The 14,418-nt window shown below is 36.2% G+C and overlaps 1 long non-coding RNA gene across 1 annotated transcript in view; it reads left to right on the top strand.

Annotated features, from left to right (window-relative positions):
- The first annotated feature begins 220 nt into the window (after positions 1–220).
- The window catches only part of LOC107313620 (uncharacterized), a 94,698-nt gene continuing 80,500 nt past the window's right edge, over positions 221–14,418 (top strand). The window contains exon 1 of the long non-coding RNA XR_014945392.1: positions 221–345. This is a non-coding gene — a long non-coding RNA (uncharacterized LOC107313620). The remainder of the gene's footprint in view (positions 346–14,418) is intronic.

Genomic DNA, 14,418 nt, shown 5'->3' with positions numbered 1-14,418 from the left:
CATTTCATTCCTCTAGTTGTTTTATTTATCTAATTATTTTATCATTCAAGAGATGTAAGTCTCATAAACGAGAATCCTGAAAGAAATGACTCATGTATTCTAGCATGCGCTGACTCTCAAATTTTCTTTCTTTAAGAAAAGAAGATTTGTTAAAAAGCAAACAACAAACAAGTTGAATTGCATTTGCCAATTAAGTTTTTCATCATTGACATCATTAACTTCATTTTTTGATAGGTGATACTCCTGATGGAGGAAGATGGGGATGGCACTGGATTCCATGACAGAAGGAAAGAAAGCAGGAAGTAACTCCCCAGTTTGCTTGATTTTTACCTGATGATTTACAAGGTATGTAAATGAGGAGACAGCCACAGAAGGTACTTTTAATGGCATCTTAATGCATCATGGAATTTACGACAGGGCATGAATAGCTTGTGCACTCAACTGTTGGAAGCAGATGCTGCCATAATTCTACTTAATACTCAGTAGCAAAGTAAAGCATATTGTTTTTTGTAGAAATGTTTATGAAACATTAATAAGAATAACATGCACCATTCAATGCTGGCCATATAATGTGAAATCTTTTTATAAATATTGATAAGGGTGACATTAGGGTTCACTGCATAAATTGATTTCAAGTAGCACTTCTGAGATTCTCTGTCATTTCTTCCCATCTTAGTCCTGCTGGGATCCTTAAAAGAGGTAGAATAGAGAGGAATCAGTATTATATGTATCTAACATAAGGGCAGCTTTCAGACAGAGAGACTTTAAGCTGCTTTGGCAATAGCACAGGATGTTTTGTAGTCTGAAACCAGGACTTTTCACCTATTTTTTACTACTGACTTTAGAGGAGTTATTGAACTTCATTATATCTTGTGCCTCACATCTATCTATCCAATGTATGTGTATAAATTCTAGATTTCTTTGTGTTGACCTGTGGTTTCCATGAAATAAACTTTGGAAAATTTGTGGTTTTCTATGGGTAGCTGAACTGTCCAAGTTAGTTTTTTTCACTATTACTGGTTATGGGATTTTCAAGTGTTGTTTGTCTGCAAGTAAGCTTTTGTCACTTTCTCTGTATAAATTTGATTTACTGATTGCAAAAATTATATAGTCTGTCTTTCTCTTTTAAGTAGTGTGAATCAGCCTTTGAACCCACACATCTCCACATCTCTGACATTATTAGCAATGGTACTTGACTGACAATAAAATATTTTGCTACCTTGTTCTGGTTGAAATAGGAGATTCAAGCTGTGAAACTTTTCTCCCCAATTTTTTTCTCTTTCTCTCTTTCAAAATCTGACTTAATTGCTAAATATCCTTCAGTTTTTAGGGTCTCATTATGAGATCTGAAATGATCAGAAAAAAAGTGAGAAAGATCTGATAGGATTGGGGGTATCTTTATTTTTCATATACAGAATTAACTCTTGGAGAAACTATGCACTAAATCTTCTTGACGAAGACTGCAAACGATTCAGTAAAGTTGGTTGTAGAGAAGGTGATTTTTATTATATTGATGAGCTTCAAATCAACCATGATAAAATATCTGTGAGGTTTGAATGAACACCTTAATACAAAGCCTTCAGAAGACATCTCTGGATGCTTTAAGTATTTGGGAAAGATGAAATGTCTAGTGGAGCTTGTTGCACAACAACCTGCCAGTATCTATTCTAAAAATGGCAAATTGTGATTATTTGAACTGTTTGAAAAATGACTTTTTATCTCCTTGGAAAACTCTGAATTTCTGGCAAAGAACCAAACTCTATTTTTTTGCTATAAATTTTTAATATTTGTATCTGGGATTGCTGTCATCGTATCTCAGAGAAGTATTACACTAGTGGCTCATTTGTCCACCTATACTGTTAATGCATTCCCAGCCAATTTATATGGTCCAGATGACATCACTGTCTTGTTTAAACATCTAGCACCCATCAAAGAATTAAAGTATGGTAGTTATTTATTTCTAACTGCAGTAAAATGCTCCAATTATGTATCTGAATCAAAATAGATATTTACCAGGTATAGTTTTGATGGAAAAATTTGTAAAGTAGTCACAAATTTAATTGAACTGACAGTTCACGGTGAAATAGTTTTATTTTGTGAAAAAGCACTGTGTGCCATGGCGCTCACAACATTGCTGCTAAGCTGCTAGTTGGAGTGGGGGGAAGGATCAGTTAGCATTTAGTAAATGATAATTCTGTGTGAAAAATTGACCCAGAAAGGAAATGCAACCCAGGTTTTCTTTCAGGGTGGAGCTGGAGCTACTAATATGCAGGGTATTTTCTTCTCTGCTTAATTCAGTGGAAAGGCTGCTATTAAGAGTCCTAACTCTTGCATGATAAAAATAGTGTTTCTGACAGAGAATGAAATTTCTAACTTAGTGCTCTCTAAAGCCTTTAAAAATTAAAATGAAGTACAATTCAAATACATACGAAGGAAATTTTAAATAAAAAAGGGGACAGAGTCATGGTTTGTACACTTTGATAAGTATTTAAGCATTAGTTGCTTCACTGTTTCCTAGGAAAAAAAGGAAAAAAAAACCCAAAAAATGTAAGTATATAAGTTATTATTTAGTACTGGAAAAAGATTTGAGAAATAATCAAAGAGACCTAATGTATTTTATGTATTTCCTGTATTTGACTAGTAAGGATCTTATTCTCTGATGTCATGAAGCTTGGCTTTGGTATGAGACTCTTTTGAAAAATTTGTTTTCTTTGACTAAATCTGGAATTCCTTTTTCTTCCCTTTTTTTTATTTTTTCCCCTCTTTTTCTGCTAGGAGGGACAGGGGAAGAGGGGAAGACAATGTGTTTATTTTGTGTATTGTAACTGTAATAATATGAGAGCTCTATTAAATTTAATTAAACAGGTTTAATGACCAAAATGTTAATGCCTTTCCAGTTTATTATTATTAAGTTCAAGCCTTAATGTGATTATTTTTACTAATTAATTCAGTCTTCAGTCTGCAAATTATCTTGATTGCAGGGTCCCCCCCCCCCCCCCTAAAATCTGTGGACCTTATACCGAGTTTCATTAATGTAATCAGGATTTGAGTCATCTCCACAGAAAGAGTTTGAATGATCCAGTGAGGAGAAGAACATTATATAAGTTCTGTCTTGGAGAGCATGCACTTTGTGGTGTTTGTATGTAATAAGAGAAATTCAATTACTTGGCAATGTAGTGAGTTTAACATTTGGCAGAATTTAAAACAAAGAAGCTCAAAATTATAAGAAAGGAATAATAAGGCCCAAAGCAAAATTCACTCTCAAACAATTATTGTTTTCATTAACTCTTACTAAATTCTGCAAATTGTATTAACATGATGATATGGTAAGGCAGGATATACCTGCTAAGAAAATCAACAAATTCTTGCTTCTAGGTAGCCTATCATAATCTGTGCTATTTTTTCAATTAAATCCTTAAAGAAATAAGAAAAAAATGAAAGTAAAAGAATCATAATTAAATACATAATGATGATTATGTACGTAAAAGGACCATAAGGTATTATTGAAAGATTTCCAGACTCTCTCTGCAACACGGTAAGTCCCTTGTTTCTATTTAACTTCCCTGGTTATAGTAAAGGGTGGGATGAATGTCTTGCTTCTGTAGGCATTTGGAAAATGGGGATTCATAATTGCTGAGAGTCCCAAGAGACTGAAGCAATGAATGAGAGAAGTTTTTAGGGTGTTCTGTCACACTCTTTACAGCTGTCCAAAGACTAGTGGAGGAGGGTAACACTGAGCCAGGAAGCTCTGGGCTGAGAAAAGTATCACAACATTTGCAATCCTAAAGGACAGACCATCCTTCAGGTAGGAACATAGACAAAATGCAGCAGGGATGGGAACTGCCATTATCTTTGATGTCTCTGAGCTGGTTTTGGTAGTACTGAGGTTCTAGCACTGTATTTTTTTTCTTACATCTGTTAAATTTATTTGTTATTGATGCATATTATAGATGTGGGTAGCAACTATTTCAAACACTTTCTGTTCACTGGGTATGTGCTTTGTATGCACTGGCTTGTTTGAAAGCTCACAATTAAAATCATACTGCAGTAGTGTCTGATGCTATCAAAATCTTTCACAGAAAGAAACATAATAGCTAGTAATGGCTATTATCCCAGTTTGATTTTCAGATAAGCATTTAAGTGTTTGGAAGACTATCTAACATTAGACTAGATTTAGGGAAACTTTACTTGATCAGCAAACATGCCTTTCAAATAGTTCTGGAAACCAGAAAATACATCTTATAATATTACCAAGACATTCCTTACCATCCCCAATCATTTAGAGTCTTAAATGGACTACAGATTGCCTCTTGCCATCCATGCAGATTTGAGTAGAATATTCTAATATATTAGATATACAAAATTGGGTTAGAAATCTTCCTAGAACAGGCTGAAAGGCTTTTATACATCCACAGCTTTTCTGATTTTGATCAGATAAAGAAAGCCAGTGAGGTATCACTCCTGTGGTAAAATAATACAGCATTGACTTTCAAAGCCGTGCTTAAAACTGTAGCATTTAGATTTAGAAAATTCTTATATCACAGCATTTCTGTAGTCCTAACTCAAACCAGAAGGTTGTGCACTTGCTTATAGACATACACTGACATACTTGAGGCAGGGAAATAGCTCAACCCATCTTATACTTGCAGAATGAAAATGATTATTCCTGTATTTCCTGGTTTGCACAAGATTTCAACCAGTTGTTTAAGAAATTTTTATGTTTATCAAAATTTTTAAAGTTTAATCTTCAATGCTTTCTGAAAGTGATGAACAAAAGGAATGAGCTGGTTACTTCTATTAATTTCTTTCTAAATTTGCTAAAGATTTATGCATACTCGGAGTAGAATTTGGCATCATTTTTCAAGTTTCAGTTATCTATGATAATTCTGATAACATGTACATTGTACTGTGATGTTAGGTAACGCTTTGAGAAAGAAAGAATTTTAAAAATATACTTTTTTTCTCTCAAATTTTTATTTGCAGCAGCGAAATGAGTGCAAAACACTGGCACTTCTTCTTTCAGCGATTCCAAGTCTGATCCAAATGCTTAGGACAGTGAGTGAAGCTCTTCCAAGGGCTATGAGTTTTAGTGCAAATGTGAATTATATATAATGGAGTTAGCTCCATTCCAGATAGCTAGTTAATTTTTTTTTAAGCCACCATAACTACCTCTAAAATGCATTGGGGTTTTTTTGTTGTTGTGCTTGTTAAAGATTGTCTTTCAGCAAGTTATCAGATTTTTATCTGAATTTGTCATTTTAAAAACATTTCCTCTGGAAATTTGTTTAAGTGGTTGACCTTATTATTATCTATTCTTATTAAAAGCCAGTAGCTTTTAATTACAATAATTTCCAGTAAGGTATTGAGATGGGGTAGGAATGACAATAACCTATTCTGTTGGTTTGAAGCAGCTCCCTTGTGTTCAAGGTAATTCAAGGTTTATTAGGCTAAAAAAGAACAAAGTCCACAACCTACTGGAGAAATCTTTAGCCACTGAGATTTGGAGTGAAAAGGCTCCAGTGAAAAGGAGTGAAAAGAACAGGACAACATTATTCCCATCTTGGAGTCTCCAGATCAGTATAGGTTTAATTCAGGCTATACAGTCCTACCCAGCCTTGCTCTCACTTTCTTAAAATTTGATTTTATTTGCATATATATGACATGCATTTAATAAAGAGTTTATCAGTTTTAGGAAGAAGAGTGAGTGCATCACACCCAGCCCCTTGAGAAATGTGCTTTGGACAGACAACAATTTCTCTGGCAAATGGAGAGTTTTAATGTCAAAAATGAAGGTGTCCAGGGATTGTACAGGCTAAGATGATCACTAACAGGGGAATTTGAGAAGACAGATTGGAATTAGGGGAACACAGTGCAAATTGGGTTGAATTTAGGCAACCTTCTCCTTAAGGTAGCTATAGGCTCTTTGAAGATAAAGTTATGTAATTATGTGTGGGGAATTTAAGTGCAAAATTCCTGTGATTCTTAGTAATTGGAAAGAGAAGCAAATATGGCATGTTTTTTAGTACATGCCTATGAGAGCTAAGAATCTTTGAAAGAACTCTGACCCCTCAACATTTCAATTTTAATGCAGCAAGGACTTAATTCAAACATATGCCTATCAATGGGGAAATTCTCATTGGCTTCAATGGACTTTTAATGAGACTTCCAGATGCCTGGGGGAAAAAAAAAAAAAAGAAAAAAGAAAAAAAAAAAAAAAGAGAGAGCTTTAATTTGGTAAAGAAAATTCAGCATCAAGGACTCACTTAACCAGAGGAGTTTTATCTTCACCCAGACTCATTACATTGTTCTGTCATTAATAATCACAGTGCAATGTAATTGAATTTTTAATGGCATTACATGGACCTGTGTCTATTCCATAGTGCAAGTGTAAGATTTGTTCTTTTGGTTTGATTTGGCTCCCATCTTAAGACAAAGTGAGCAGTTTTATTGTGCTATTTGTCAAAGGGTGATGAATGGCTATTACTTAGTAGGTGGACTGGGTGATACTGAAAATGAATGTGGGGAGGAGCAAGTGCACATCTCAAATTACCTGCTCTATTATATAAATTACAGGTGGTAGGTGGCAAGTGTCCTACAAAATTGATGGGTTGGCTAAAACTGTGCCAGTGCTTCTTTGTAATGTATACCAAGATGAATCATGCATAAAACTGGAAGTTGTACATTTTCAGTTGTGCTTATGATACTTGCTTTCCCTTAAATTGAGTATGTATATTTGATAGAAAACATCTGAGTGTAAAGAATTATCTCCTACCTTCAGCTTGGTGGAGAGGAGCATGAAATACCGTGTTTTCTCAGCTTAATTTTTATTGTTATTCAACTGCAAATTTTGACTTCACAGTGTATAAGCAATCCAAATCAATTTTGTAATATGACTCAAACAACATTCTAAACCTATATATGAAATACCTATATGTATGTGTGTGCTTTTATTATTGAGCTGGTGATCTCTTAAGACATTCTGAAGAAGCTCTGAAAATGTTACATAAGATTTTATGCAGGTTGAAAAATAGCAGTCTTTTTAAGAGCCATCTACTTTCTCTTTTTTTACTACTGCTTCTTCTATGACTACTAAAATTTTATTTCCATTTATTTACTTGAAATTTGACTTACTGTACAGTTTTGTGATGTGCATCTCAATATTCTGTAGGCCTTACAAGGTTTCAACAGCCTAGAGGTCTTATCTCAGCTTGTTTCTGTTGAGCACTTATAATATGAGCTGTTCAGTCTTAAAGAGTAGACAGCAGTAGACAGCTGACATCTCAGTTAAAGAAATAACTGAAATTCTGGGAAATTAGAAAACTATATTTTCTACAAAATAAGCTATGTTAATATATCCTTAAGTGAAACTGGAAGCGTATTCTATCTGCTTGGATTTATAAACCTCTTGAGTTCTATAATTTGTATTTATATTTTTCCAGACTGGTAATTAAATTTCTGAGGATTTATGCATAAAGCTAATAAAATTATCATACAGATCATATTTAAAGCCCTTTCAAGGTATCCACTATTATGGTGAATAAGCTTGTGCCATAGTAAATGAGCACTGATGATAAACTGTGGCTATCCAACAGCATTGAAGAGCAAATTGAATTTATGTCAGAAGCAATCCTGTGGAAGCATCGGCACCTGCCCATGAAATATCCTTCCTTTACACTGTACAAAATATAACTCAAATCATTGTCATTGCCATGAAGCCTGCAGTACCGTTCAGATGCAGTTGTAAACCTGTGCAGTTCTGCTGTTGTTTTACTGGTGTAAATTGAATTAACTTCTGCATATAACACAAAAGCATTCTCTTGATCTACAATGAATGAAGTATGTAATGGAGGAAAACAATATTTCCAATAGATAAATTCTATAAGCAAGCGTAATAGGCAAAGTAATTTGGGTATTCCAGAGCTGATTAATCCATGGATGCAGGACAATGAGCATTACAGTTTGCTGATCAATCCTGGCCTCTTTTAGGTAGTCAAGTGGTCGATAAATAGAGTTGTCTAATTTCGATCCCATACAAAGTATCAGAAACAACACCAAATAATGAGCACCAAGAGAAAAATGGACAGTAGTATGTTCATGCTCCTTTCCTCCTTTCCTCCAAGCCCACATGTAATTATTTGCATCTGGGGAATGTCTGTAAGGAATCTTTTAACCATTGCAGAGTAGAATTTAAATCATTTTGACTGAAAAAAAAAAAAAAAAAAGTAATAGAAGTAATAGTAAATATGAAGTAGAAGGATGTGTCACAAATTTCACTTCAAGCAATTATGACCTGGCCCACAGAGTAACGTTATTTTGTACTTACTTCGTGTGTTCTCAGTCAGGGAAATGTACACAGTGAAAATGGTTTCTATAGGTCTCAGTGCTGAAACAGAAGGGGGCTGTCAGGATTATGCCTTGAAATGACAGAAGGTGACTCAGTTCAATTGACTTGTCTAATAGAAAATCTAACTAAGGTAGAAAAGCAAGCATCTAGCTGGGAGCTGAAATTGTATTTGGGGAGAGGAGAGCTTGAAACAGTGAGCATTCTGCTTGTACATTATACAACGGTTCTTGATCACTGGGTGACTTACTGCCTTTTGGCAGTCTGCTGTGAGTGATTCCTACAGTCCTAATGACATAACTCTGTTATAGATGATCTCTGGTCTGTCAGTGAGTTCTGTTTTGTGATAAAAGTGACTAATGAAAGACTGAAGAAAAAAAGAGCTTTTGTGGTCAGCTGAGATATCTTTTTAGATAAATGAGCTTTTACTAAAAGGAATGGTGGAATTAATCGAAAATATTATTGCTTGATTTATATCTAGAAATCTTGATAGAGGTTCATATTTTTACTTGAAAGTATACAGAATATCAGCATCTGTTGTAGATAATGAATAAATAATATTCAGAAATTCTCTCCCCTAGAAGCATGTTCTTATTATAGAACTTGGTGTGGAGATATTAGCAAGCAGTATACTAATATTTGCATGAAAAAATGGTTGCTAACTTGGTGTAGTGGAAATGGGAGGTCACAGCTAAACCAGTGATTGGGCACCTAGTGGGAAGGCAGGGCCAACCCAGTGGAGCTCAGGTGCATGCAATGCACCTGAGTAACCAGAAGAGGTGGAGCCAAGATCCACCCCTTCCCAGACCTCATTTAAGGGTTGGCAGTGCAGGGAAAGGTATCTTATTGGACATCCCTGTCTACCTGAAGCCTTCCAAAGGTAAGCAGTTTTTCTTCCACCATTTGTGCGGCTGCTGCATTTGGGCTTGTGCTACACTACTATTGTAACTGTACTTTCCATCTCATTATAGCATCACAGCATTGCACTTGAGTTTACATTTATTTATTTATTTATTTATTATGGGTCCTGAGAATAAAAGAGGAAAGAAACTGTTGGTGTGTGGTTAGTGAAAAATGTTGGCATATTGTGGAGGTGATCATATTCTTTGTAGTCAGTACTTACCTTCAGTTTTCTCAATAAGTGCTGATACATTCATATTAGCAGATATACCCTGCTTAGGCTTGCAACTGCTTTAAGAAGATTCTCTTTTTCAGTAATCTTCTTCCAGCTGAGATGGAGTTTGATTCTTTTATTGTATCTGGAGAACTGACTTTCTGCTTATTTTTTTTGGAACTCTGCTGCGGAGCTTGTGCGTTTATGTAAATATATCAAGAGTTGCTTTGTCGTGTGAGTGTGGACAAAAGAAGCCTCATGTACTTTGATACTGCTCCCAGTTTATATCCTAATAGGCATCAGCATCTTGAACAGAGATTCCTATCTTTGTTCTCCTTACAGAAATATTCCCTGTTTGCGTCACCTCTACTCGCTGGGAGCTTGAACAGAGTAACTGGTTTGAAGTGCAACTTTATTGTGATGACTTTCCAAGCAGCTTTAAAAGATATGACATAGCCTGAGGAAGTGATAGTAGTATTTGTGGCAGAATATTTCTGCTCCTATTAGTAGAGAGAGAAAATACTACTGTTTTTCCATTGCTGTTGCAGCCTTCCCCACCCCCCCACCCCTGAGAAAGTCCGACTTTAACAACTTCCAAAGGGCAAAAACAGTTTTTGGGAACAAGACACAGCCTGCATTGATCTCCCACATACTGCTTTTTAGGTAATGCTCAAATCCAGGAGAGGGAGGAAGGAGAGAACTGCTTTTCCCCTGCAGCCCCCTCTAGCAGTGCTGGGGGATTTTGCAGATGAGAATGTCTTAGATGTTCTCTGATGGTGCCAGTCACAGTGCTTGTAACGTGACTCTGTGAAGGAAAGGTAAGAGTTGGACCTCCATTACCAATCTAATGAATTGCAGAAGTTAACCTTCTCTGGAGAGAAAGAAGTCAGAAGCATTAAAATAATAATAATAAAACTACATATTTTCAGCCATGTTGGAGGTATGATTTGACTATACTACAAAAAAGCCTTAAACAAAGGCCACGTTTAAGTACTAAGGCTTCTGAAATGAGCAGGACAATTTGAGATGCTTAAAAACAATGAAGAGGGGGAAAAAAAGATGGTCCAGCCATTGCAAGATTTTGTTGCATTATTAATGCACAGACTCTATACTGTCTGCTCTAATCGTTATGTGCCAAATTGAAAAAGTTATGTAAGAATAGCCTGCTGCTGGGCAGCACTGCAGTTTGTTGGATGATTCAGTTTAGCTATAACAGGCTTATACCAAAGGGAAAAGAGGGTGAGATTTGCATGGTAGTCTGTTCAGAGTTTAATCTAAGGAAGATAAGTCTAATTTTGTATCTTTTATTTTGTCTCAGATGGCAATGAGGTCAAGATTTTGATGACAAACTTCCAGTTTTAGTTTTGGTTCTCTGCTCAAAAGCAGAAAGTTTTTCTTTCCCTAATTTTTCTAGATTTCATGAAAAAACTTTAAAAGGGTCTGCTGGACAAACTGAAATTCTAACCATTAGAATTAGCTAACGCTTTCCACAGAGCTGCAGCAAATGTGCTATATGAGGTTTTGTGCTTTACATCAGAAGCTCCTCATTCACTGTGAAGGAATGAAAAATAAGAAACCAAAACTTTCAGTGAAAATGTTATATTTCTTTTCCTGATTGACAACACACAGGGTGACAGGAAGTGCCAAGGGATCAGTGCAGAAGTCAGTATTGCTGCCAAGTGATGTTGGCTTATCTCTGTGTTCAGAGCACGGGTGCCTCTGGAAAGATGCAGTGTCCTTCATTCAACCCCCCCATCTGTAAATGTCTACTTTGTCACTGACTTACCTAAATCAATCTATGTCCATGATAGGGGGGCAGTAGGCCTGTGGACCCCCTGACCCCAAAAATGGGAATGGGGAAGGGGTAGAGAGGTAGGAGCTGAACACAAGGAAACAAACAGAGCAGTGGCAACAATCTGATATTGGAATGCAAGATAATATAATATTATCTAATTAAAATTGAGGCTAATAAATCAAGTAAAATGAGACAGAGAGGTTTCCAAAAACCAAGAAGCCAACTTTGAGCCTGAAGACACCGTGGCTTGGAAGCATGCCCACACCCACCGGCAGGCAGTGAGAAAGAATGAGCGTCACTTCCGAATTAAGAAACCTATTCTTTCTCCTCTCTGCTCAGGTGACATTCCCACTGATACATGATGAAGTGATGCATATCACTTTTTCAGTAATATATGGAGAACTGTTCCTTCTCAATATACTTTCTCCATGTCAGACTTTGTCCACTTATGTATGTGTCAACCTTGGGAAAGAGAAGCCAGTAGTTTTTGACTTCCAATAGAAGAAAAGGAAGACTGAAATGTCTTTCTGTTTCTCAGTGTTTTAGAGATTTAATTTTCATTTCTTTATAGGATGTTTAAGAAAAAAAAAAAAAGTCACTCATAAGGTGTTAAAGAACTAACTAATAAAGAACTAACAGCAAAACACTTATTGTTCTCCAAACTACTCTAAAGTAGTATTTCATGTAGTCCATAAGAAACATTTTGTAAAGCTATCAGAACATGAAATATGATTATATGCTTGTTTACTGACAACCACCTACAACAAGTATTTCCCATACCTCTGTTGCTATATACTTTGCCTTGCATTCTCAGCCTTTGGAGGCAGCGATACTTTGGTGCAGCAAACTGAGAATACAGGACTGATATCTCCTATAAGTACTTTCTTAAATGGCAGTTTCCCCTGGTGGAGACCATTAACAGAGATACTCTTCCTGTTACACTTTTATATCTAATCCCAGATAGCTCTGACCTGGTTTATAAACTGAAAACTGAAGGTTTTCAAGATAGCTTGCCTAGTTGGGAATGGTTGGAATGCTACTCACGTAGCAGCCGGATTCTCTCTTGAGTAAGTAGGCAGTTCTTTTACCATTTGATTTGAATTTAATAAGTGTTTCTTACAACAAAAAAGAAAAACAACCCAAGCCAATCATTTGAGAAAACTGGGTGCTAAATTTGAAATGGCATTTTCTTTATTTTCTTTCTTTCATTTATTATTATTATTATTTTTTATTTTACATTTTAAATTTAATTTTATTTTTTATTTTCCCACAGCATCTTCCTTGGGAAATATGTTTATGTGCTGTCTGCCATATTTTGTATGTGCTAAATCAAATTCTAGATGACTGTCTATGTAAATGGTCATTTTCTCATGCTGTAAATATATAGGTAACACAACTGTATTGTGTCCATGTGGGTGAACTGCAAGTACCTGCATTCAGCTTGAACTGGACCTGAATACATCAGACTAGAATAAGGGTTAGAGCAAAAGGACACAGCAGTGTCTGTTTGTCCTTCATCTTGGATCTGAACTGTCTGAGGTCTTGACTGCTCACATGTTCTTGAATGATGTTGGAAGCAGTTGTTGACCTCTGCAATACACTATGCTTTTCTCTTGCTCACCAAAAATACAAATTGTCCCAAGGTGTCCATAAGCTTTGATGTAAAATGGTAAAGTCTGATTTTGCAGAATTTAATGCTTTTGTTTTCCATTAAAATGCAAGAAATAAGGAGATCCAGAACCAGGCAAATAGTGGACCTGCATGGTAGCCACCAGTTCAGTATCACTAGGTGTGGGATGTCCCAGTGTTTTCTGTCAGTATTTTTCATTAAAGTGAGACCTCTTTGTGAATTTAGGGACCTGAACAGTTTTACTTAAGATTTTACTGCTTTGAGAAGAAATGTCTTTAGTTGTCACACTAGTAGTTTTGATGGTGGTGGTGGGGTATGTAGGATATTGCTGTCAGCAGGGAGCTTGCATTCAGTTAGCTTTCAATTGGACCTATCCACATATAAAGATTCATTAATGTTTATCCCCCTTGGGTATAATTCTCTGGGAGTTTCATGCTACCCAGAATGGCTTTCATCCCCTGTGCCATACTTCCTTGGATTGCTGTGCACTGCTTCAGTTCTTTTATTGACTTTTTGTGACATGCCCCAGTTCTAGATGCACAGGTTTCCATCTCATCAACCTTCCTTAATAGCTGCTTATGTCTGTTACCAAGCCTAGATGCAGTGAGCATCAGATGGATTTTTGTTGCTTTTTCCAGCAGAGTAGCACTTGTCGAGACTGTGGGTTAAGGGATCTGTGGGAGTGTATCTGCCTTCTCATTTGGATGACTTCTCAGCAGGCCAGCTGCCAGGGTTGTCCCACTGGATGCATAGCAAAAAATAGTCTGCTACCATTTTGTTTTGACATTTTTTGAGTCTTCAGTGTACTTGTCACTCACCAGCACATGTTCTGTTGTCTTTGCGCTATTAATACAGCAGCAATAGCCACTTGGAGATTCACTGAAGTGCAACTACTTCTGCTAGCAATCCTCTGCATTTGCCTTTAAATTACAGTCCTCCCGCTGTGATTTACTTGCTGCCGTCAGACTTCCATAAAGGCTGATGCGTAGTAAGATTTTTGAATGTGACCCAGTGGAATTATTCTGGAGTAAAAGAAGTGTTTTTGAGACTTAATCATTGACTTGTGAGACATTTTTTAAGAAGGCAGTCTCGGGTGCTAATCTGTAATAGCTTCACTAAAATTAATAGAGTAGTTCTGGATTTCCAGCACTGTCATTGGAACCAAACTTGATTCAACACTATGATTCATGAATATTTATTTTAATGTGTGATTTTCTAAATGATTTCTAAATGATTATTTTGCCTTACAATGCCTCACAGGAGTGAATGCCATTCTTGGAGCACACTGAAGTAGCACAAAAATAAGCTTCTGGTCTGAAAAATGAAACTACTGCTGCTTCTGGTCTTGACAAACTCAAATTTTCAACTATAGAGAAGAAAAAAACCAAGTATGTGTGATTATTGGTGACTTGAAATAAGGACAGCAAAAGATAACTGTAGGGAAGGAAAGAAGAGGAGAGAAGGCAGCTCGCAGGTCCAGATTTTCTGTTTGCAATTGATGCAATAGGATCATACTGCAAAATGATTATCTGCCTCAG

Source organism: Coturnix japonica, chromosome 4 (assembly GCF_054131305.1).
Source record: "Coturnix japonica strain WE chromosome 4, WE-NBRP24, whole genome shotgun sequence".
NCBI classification, from domain to species: Eukaryota; Metazoa; Chordata; class Aves; order Galliformes; family Phasianidae; genus Coturnix; species Coturnix japonica.
The sequence above is the reverse complement of the archived record's forward strand: the minus strand, read 5'-3'. Positions and strand labels throughout refer to the sequence as shown.